Raw genomic sequence first — 8,640 nt, 5'->3', positions numbered from 1 at the left:
AAGCCAAGTTTAATTTTAAGACTTATCTTTCATGGAGACCACCTGCCTTCAGTCTAATGAAGATGGAGAATAATTTAACAGTGAGTGAAATAAAACAATTAACAGGCATTATAGTTTAGGGAAGAATACTGTACTTAGGGAATAGCAGTTTGTAAAATGATTCATATATCATTCCATTCTTAATTTTTGTAGACTTGTTTCTTATTTTTCTGTAATTAGTATGGGCATAGTAAACTTGTGAACCTTAGAACCTAGGAGAAAAACTTATACTGAGAACTCATCTCACATATACCAGTGATAATTAGCACTTTAGACAATGTGAACAAATTGAAACTCGGAATAAGCTAAAGAATGTTTGTAGGAACTTCTGATCTCCAGGGATCTGCACAGGCTATTTCCTTTGTAAAAACTACTTGTCCACACAAACTCAATTCCCTAATATTTAACTATTTTCCTATATTTAGACATTTTCCCTAAAGTCTTCTATGCTCCCAAGACTGAATTAGGTCTGTGCTTGTATATATGTAGCTTTTATTATACTTATTATAATCCTCATTGATTTTCTTGAAGACAGGAATGGTGTCTGGCTAACCCAGCACAGCTTTTCCTAGCTGAAAGTGTTTCAGATTTACTAGAACTTGAAGTCAGGTGAGGAGTCAGGAAAGCTGTAAAAAGTGGCCAAATTATGAAGAATCTCAAAAGAACTTTAAGGAATTTGATTATGATCCAAACATCTTTTTTTTTTTTTTTTTTTTTTTACTTTACAGTACTGTATTGGTTTTGCCATACATCAGCATGAATCTGCCACGGGTAAGTTAGAGCTCATAAACATCCTAAAACATAGTAGTAATTTGCATTGCCACCAAGTCTTAGAGTAACAAAAAAGAAAATCAATTGGTTAAAAATATATTTATGCTGGATACCAGGAACCCATGGGGAACTATTTAATTCTGCTGTTACATTATCTTTCCAGGCATATATCTGATATTTGATGGGACAGGGTCCAGCAGTTGTTCCTACTCATAAAATAAACCCTCAGATTCTTGAGAGATGGTGATTGTGTTGTGAAGTGCACACTTGTTCTGCACAGTATCCTGTCCTCTCGTCTTTCTTCTGCATTGTGTGTTCTAGGAGCCTAAGGCAGGGGCATTTTTACTTTGCAGTTTCCCTTGGATGTGCGCTTGTCAACACATACATATGGGCTCAATCACTGACAACTCAGAGGTTCACTGATAAAATGGCCTCCTCCCTGGAACAATGACAAATTTCTCTATCATCATATGATGAAAAAAATGAAAATGATAAGTTGTCCTTTTTTGTTTTGGACTCATAGATAAGAATAATGGACTTCCCTTGTAGCTCAGTCAGTAAAGAAGCTGCCTGTAATGCGGGAAACCTGGGTTCAATTCCTGGGTCGGGAAGATCCCCTAGAAAAGGGAATGGCAGCCCACTCCAGTATTCTTGCCTGGAGAATCCCCACAGACATAGCCTGGCAGGCTACAGTCCATGGGGTCACAAGAATTGGATACAACTTAGCGACTAAACCACCAAACAACTGTAAGAATAACAATATGAATACCTTCTGAAAATGTTGACTTGTCAGTTTTAAAGAAAAAAAAAAGACATTTCTCTGGCTTTCAGTATTCTAAATGGCATATATCTCTTTTGTTTATATCAATCTGAAGAGGTTGGTAATCAGCGTCACTTTGGTTTTAATTTTCACAGGATTTTTAATCTGGTCTAGTAGGTTTTGAAGGGAGCAAATCATGACCAGATAGTTTCCTTTATGATCATTTCTTAACAGATTTCTGCTACTAGGGCTTTGGACCATTGAATTAGCCATAAATCTTACATACCCTTTAGATGTCAACTTAATACAATATGTTGGTGGGAAAAATAGCCCAGAAAGGTTGAGTGATACTGGAAACCTTCTGAGCTTAACATATAGACCATGTGGGAAATCCCAAGGAAGCTCAGATGGAGCCAACACTACTGGTCCTTGGGCAGGGAAAGAATGCAAGCATGGCAAAGTGTGAATAAGTCATTTCATATATAATAGAAAATATTAGGAAGGAATAAATAAAGTCACTCTTGGATACAATATGTAAAGAAACAGCAGAGATCACCTTGCCTATGGTGGGTTGCATATGGAGGGTTAAATTTGCTCTTTATTCTTTGATGGATTTCAAGAGAAAATACCATTTATGTAAATTTTTTAAAGTACTTCGGTTATAGCATCTTATAAAATGTGAAGGCTAAATTGATATTAATAAAACACATTTTGAAAAAAAGTTAATCTATAAAGTCTGTGTGTGCATGCTCAGTTGATTCAGTCATGTCTAACTCTTTGCTACACATGGACAGTCGCCTGTTCAGCTCCTTTGTCCATGGGATTTTCCTAACAAGAATGGGAATGGATTGCCATGCCTTCCTCCAAGGGATCTTCCTGATGTAGGTATTGAACCTGTGTCCCCTGCATTGCAGGTAGATTCTTTACCACTGAGCCACCAGGGGAGTCTCTGGTTTGACAAATTAAATTTGAAGTTTAATTGTAAACTTTAAACTTAAACTTTTAATTGTAAACTTTAAAATTAACTTTAAAAATATTTAAAAGGAAGAAGATCTGAAGAAATGAGAGGTTTGAATTATTGAATTAACTTTCCCCCCAAAATACGTACCTTAAGAAGAATTAAAATTTTAGCACCATTATTACACATGATTTACAACTGATTCAGTGATGTATTAAATCCCCTTCATTGATCACTGCCTGGTCATGGTGAAGGGGCTTGCATAACTCAGTGAAACTATGAGCCATGCTGTGTAGGGCTACCCAAGACAGAAGGGTCATAGGGAAGAGTTCTGGCAAAATGTGATACACTGGAGAAGGGAATGGCAAACCACTCCAGTATACTTGAGGTGAGAACCCCATGAACTGTATAGAAAAGCACAAAGCTATGACACTGAAAGATGAGCCCCCGAGGTTGGTAGATGTTCTATATGCTACTGGGGAAGAGCAGAGGACAACGACTAATAGCTCCAGAAAGAATGAAGCGGCAGGGCCAAAGTGGAAACGACACTCAGTTGTGGATGTGTCTGGTGATGAAAGTAAAATCTGATGCTGTAAGAACAATATTGCATAGTAACATAGACTGTTAGGTCCATGAATCAAAGTGAATTGGATATGGTCAAGCAGGGGATGGCAAGAGTAAACACCAACAACTTAGGAATCAGTGAATTAAAATAGACAGGAATAGATGAATCTAATTCAGATGACCCTTATATTTACTACTGTGGGCAAGAATCCCATAGAAGAAATGGAGTAGCCCTCAAAATCAATGAGTGTAAAATGCAGTACTTGGTTGCAATCTCAAAAACAACAGAATGATCTCAGTTCATTTCCAAGGCAAGCCACTCAACATCACAGTAATCCAAGTCTATGCCTCAGCCACCCATACTGAAGAAGCTGAAGTTAATCAGTTTTATGAAGACCTATAAGACCTTCTAGAACTAACACCCTCCCCCCCGAAAAAAAAAGTTCTGTTTCATTCCAATAAGGGATTGGAATGCGAAAGAAGGAATTCAAGAGATACCTGGAGTAATAGGCAAGTTTGGCCTTGAAGTACAAAATGAGGAAGGGCAAAGGCTAACAGAATTCTGCCAGGAGAATTCACTGGTCATAACAAACACCTGTTTTCAACAGCACAAGAGATGACAACACATAGACATCACCAAATAGTCAGTATTGAAATCAAATTGATTACATTCTTTGTCGCTAATGATGGAGAAGACATGTACAGTCAGCAAAACAAGACCTGGGGCTGACTGTGTCTCAGATCATCAGTTCCTCATAGTAAACTTTAGGCTTAAACTAAAGAAAGTGGGGAAAAACACTAAGCCAATCAGGTGACTTAAATCAAATCTCCTGTGAATATAAGTGGAGGTGATAAATAGGTTGAAGGTATCAGATCTGTAAACAGAGTGCCTGCAGTACTATGGACAGAGGTTTGTAATATTGTACAGGAGGCAGAACAAAGCCATCCCAAAGAAAAAGAAATTCAAGAAGGCAAAGCGGTTGTCTGAGGAGGCTTTACAAATAGCCAAGGAAAGAGGAGAAGTTAAAAGCAAGAGAGAGAGGGAAAGGTACACCGAAACTAAATGCAGAGTTCCCGAGAATAACCAGGAGAGACAAAAAGGCCTTCTTCAATAAACAATGCAAAGAAATAGAGGAATACAATAAAAGGGAAAGACTAGAGCCTGGAAAATCCCATGGACGGAGGAGCCTGGAAGGCTGCAGTCTGTGGGGTCGCGAGGAGTCGGATACGACTGAGCGACTTCACTTTCACTTTTCGCTTTCATACATTGGAGAAGGAAATGGCACCCCACTCCAGTGTTCTTGCCTGGAGAATCCCAGGGGCTGAGCCTGGTAGGCTGCCGTCTATGGGGTTGCACAGAGTCGGACACGACTGAATCGACTTAGCAGCAGCAGAGATCTCTTCAAGAAAATTGGAAATATCAAAGGAACATTTCATCCAAAAAAGGTCCCAATAAATGGCAGAAACAGTAAAGACCTAACAAAAGCAGAAGAAATCAAGAAGAGATGGCAAGACCCGTGCCTCCACCGGGCACAGGACCGCCCAGAGATCCCCGCCCGCGCCACGTCCCACGTCCCACGCTGCCCGGCCGCCAGCCGCTCACCCCGCGGCGCTGCGTGAGAGGATGGCGGGGTCAGTGGCCGACAATGATGCAGTGGTGAAACTAGATGATGTACATTTAAACAACTCCTTGGGCTCTCCAGTTCAAGCCGACGTGTACTTCCCATGACTGATCGTGCCATTTTGTGGGCACATTAAAGGTGGCTTGAGACCAGGCAAGAAGGTTTTAGTGATGGGCATTGTAGACCTCAACCCAGAAAGCTTTGCAATCAGCTTGACCTGTGGTGATTCAGAAGATCCTCCCGCTGACGTGGCAATTGAACTCAAAGCAGTGTTCACAGACCAGTAGCCACTCAGAAATTCTGGTATATCTGGGGAAAGGGGTGAAGAACAGTCAGCAATCCCTTACTTCCCACTCATCCCAGACCAGCCATTCAGGGTGGAAATCCTTTGTGAGCACCCACGTTTTAGAGTGTTTGTGGATGGACACCAACTTTTTGATTTTTACGACCGCATTCAAACATTATCTGCAATTGACGCCATAAAGATCAACAGAGACCTCCAGATCACTAAGCTTGGCTGATGTTTAAACCACGTCTGTTTCAAAGAGCAACAGGTGCCACAACTGCCTGACTGTTGATCTGAAAGAAGTGTCCTAGCAAGGTCTAAAGACTTAAAAAGAAAACAAAAAGGCAGACTTCACTGTCTCTTCTTTCTGTGCAGTTTAAACCCAAAATGACTTCATCGGTGGTTTGCCCTTAGGAAGCTATCAGAACTAAGACACCAAGCCATTATTCCCAGAACAAAGTAATATATTTATGCTGGATTTTATTCAGACTAAACTGAGAAGGATCTGTGACAATTTGTGATTTGGTAATAAGTTATTCCTCTTTTCAAAGCAAGCTGATATTTCGAACAAAAGTGGTAAAGACTTAACAACAACAAAGACGGTACACAGAAATCAACTCATTTCTGCACTGAAGTGGAATTGTATAGCACAACCAACGTTTTAGTCAGGGTATTTAACATAGAATGTAGGTTGTTCAAGGTGTTTTTTTGTCTGTTTGTTTTGTTGTTGTTGTTTTTTCCTTTTTGCACAGCATAATGTTAACTCAGATTTTTTAAGCTTTCTTGTAGTTATTTCTACTCAGTGTATGTGTTAGAGATGATTAATGTCTCAAGAACAGCTTGTTATGAACTTTTGAATGTACAATTATCTTAGGTCTGAGTGGGGAAATTACCTATTGTAGTCATGAGAAAGATGAGTTTCTACCTTAAAGAGCTGAGTCTTATCCTCCTACCCCTAAACTTAGGATCTCTTGATATAAATTGCTGTAAGTGCTTTTGGGAAAACTTTGCAACAGTTCAGTAACACTGCTTTTCAAGTTATTAATGATTATGTAAAATTCTACTTAACATTGCTTTCTGTCCATAATGCGAAATTAGCACAGTATTGGCATCCTTAAGACTAATTAACTACTTTTCACTGGATCTACATAATAGCTCATCAAGTTGTTATTAAGCTAGCTGAAAACACATTAAGAGGTGATTGCATCGATAGTTTTAAAAATGGACTATTATATACATTTTTAAAGGTATAGTGTGAAAATGATTTGGGAATGCAATGGAAAGCAGAAGCAAATGGCCCCAAATAACTTACTTGGAAATAATTTATATCAACTTAAGCTGTTAGCTCATTGTGTCACTTTTATTATGTGACCCTTACCAATCCCTAAGCAATGCCTTTGGAGCTTCAGAGTAGAAGATGCTTCCTACTGTGTGGACTCTGCTAAGATAGTACGATAAGACAAGATCCAACATAGGAAATGATCCAGTTTATCTGAAAAGTTAACTCCCACTACTCTAGGTCTTTGAGTCCAGCCAATAGTATGAATGATCCAATGAAGCTTTGGCAGTTTCCCTGTACTTGTGGAACTGATTAGACAGTAGGTAGTCTCCAGGAAAAGCCTGCAGTGATACACATGTCACTGGAAGGCAAGGGATGGTTGGAGTCCTGGGTGCTGGATTTCATAAACTGCATTGGCCTTGGAGAGAAGGACCCTTGGCATTGCTCTGGTCAGCTAGTTGGCGGGGGGGGGGGTGGGGGTGGGGGGGTGGGCGGTGGTGGTGGGGTGGGTAAGGGGGTGCTGGGGTGGGGTTGTATTTATATACAATTTAGGTTTTATTTGTACAGCATACTGCATCTTGTTATGACACGTCCTTGTCCTGCTTTGCTTTTGAGTTTTTTTACACAACATACAGAGGCACTGAAGTGACCACGTCATTTTCACGTGTCAAGAATGTAGACAGTGTTTCAGTACCAAAGTTTAAGAAAAAGCAAACTAAAATCGTGAATTTTTTTTATAGGTGATATATTTGGATTCTCCTCAGCTTTGAAACTGTTTAGCACAGTTCCATTGTATTATGTAAGAAGATGCTTTATCCAATAAGACTGTCTGAGCATTGAGAAGCTTTATGTCCCTGCTGACTTAACCAGCCATAACCCCAGGAGGGCTGTGCTCTGGCTCCGTATTTTGGAGCCCGTGACTAACCTTGTGCAGCCACTAGATTTTGTCAAGTATTTGTAGAGAGACCTAGAGGACACCCTGAAATATATTGGTAGGGGTTTTGAGTCTCATTGTGGTAGAAGACCCCCCCCCCCAACAGGAGGTTTTTCTTTGAGTGGGCATCCATTCCCACCCACTGCATAATTCAGCAGAAACTGGAGGAGTTGGGGGTATAACTGTTGGAACTGACACTGTTCTCTCTACGTATCAGCTAACTGGTTAGCAGCCAAGACCTTAGGCAGCTTAGTGTAAAGATACACTGTTAACCCTTCATTGTTCTGTGGGGTCAGTGAGAACCTCTTGGTTAAGCTTATTGAAATTTATCAAAATGATGTGATGATTTGATTCAGGTGTAATTAAGTTAGCAGGGGGCTAGTCCAGCTGTATTAATCATTAGCTGTAAACTGGAAACTGTTCACATCCTCTCATCAGCATGTGTGGTCTAAGGTGGGAATTCAGGATGAAAAGTGCAATTTTAAGCTTCACAGGAAAGCATTTGGGTGTGTAAAGTGTTATTCCTGTCCAGAGCCCTAATTCTGCAATATGACCAAAACCAAGGAACATAAATATCAGGCTCTGGGGGAATAATAGGCAGGCTTTAGACAACCTGTTCATTTCTGCATCAAATTTGGAGTGAATGTATATATCTACTTAAAAGTTAATAGGAATGACTTCTCCTTTCTGGGCTATCCCAGAATTGTCTTAATTTTTAAAAAAACTTGAAACCCCATTTCAAATCATGCCAACCTTAGTTAAAAACCTCCAGAAGGATCATTCTTAGAATTGTTGATGACTTGTTAAAATGGCAAATCCTTTCATTTGTAATAAGAAAATATCCAAAAAGAGGGCGGGAGAACTTTTGCCTTGAGAGAAACACCCTTGGCATTTTCCAGCTACATTGTTAATGTAGAAATAATGTTCCTATGATGACATATTTTCAAAGAAACACTTTCTTATTTACTGCGTGGTGTAAAATGTTGCTAAATGTGTTTTAGCGTTATGATGTCACTGCTGAAAGTTATTTGCACTATAATAAAGGAATTTTCTACAAAAAAAAAAAAAAAAGAAGAAGAAGAGATGGCAAGAATACAAAGAAGAACCCTACATAAAATATCTTAATAGCCCGAATAACCACAGTGGTGTGGTCACTCACTTAGAGCCAGACATTCTGGAGTATGAAGTCAGGTGGGTCTTAGGAAGCACTGTTGCCAATAAAGATAGTGGAGGTGATATAATTCCAATAGAGCTATTTAAAATCCTAAGAGATGGTGGTGTTAAAGTGCTGCACTCAATATGTCAGCAAATATGGAAAACCCAGAAGTGGCCACAGGACTGGAAAAGATCAATCCTCATTCAAATTCCCAAGAAGGGCAGTACTAAAGAATGTTTAAACCACTGGACAATTGCACTCATCTCCCATA

The 8,640-nt window shown here is 39.6% G+C and overlaps 1 pseudogene; it reads left to right on the top strand.

The window, feature by feature from the left end:
• Window positions 1–4,716: 4,716 nt before the first annotated feature.
• Window positions 4,717–5,409, top strand: LOC138422507 (galectin-related protein pseudogene; annotated as a pseudogene).
• The last annotated feature ends 3,231 nt before the right edge of the window (window positions 5,410–8,640 follow it).

Source organism: Ovis canadensis, chromosome 17 (genome assembly GCF_042477335.2).
Source record: "Ovis canadensis isolate MfBH-ARS-UI-01 breed Bighorn chromosome 17, ARS-UI_OviCan_v2, whole genome shotgun sequence".
Lineage (NCBI taxonomy): Eukaryota > Metazoa > Chordata > Mammalia > Artiodactyla > Bovidae > Ovis > Ovis canadensis.
Note: the sequence above shows the minus strand (reverse complement) of the source record. Positions and strands in the feature narration are given on the sequence as shown.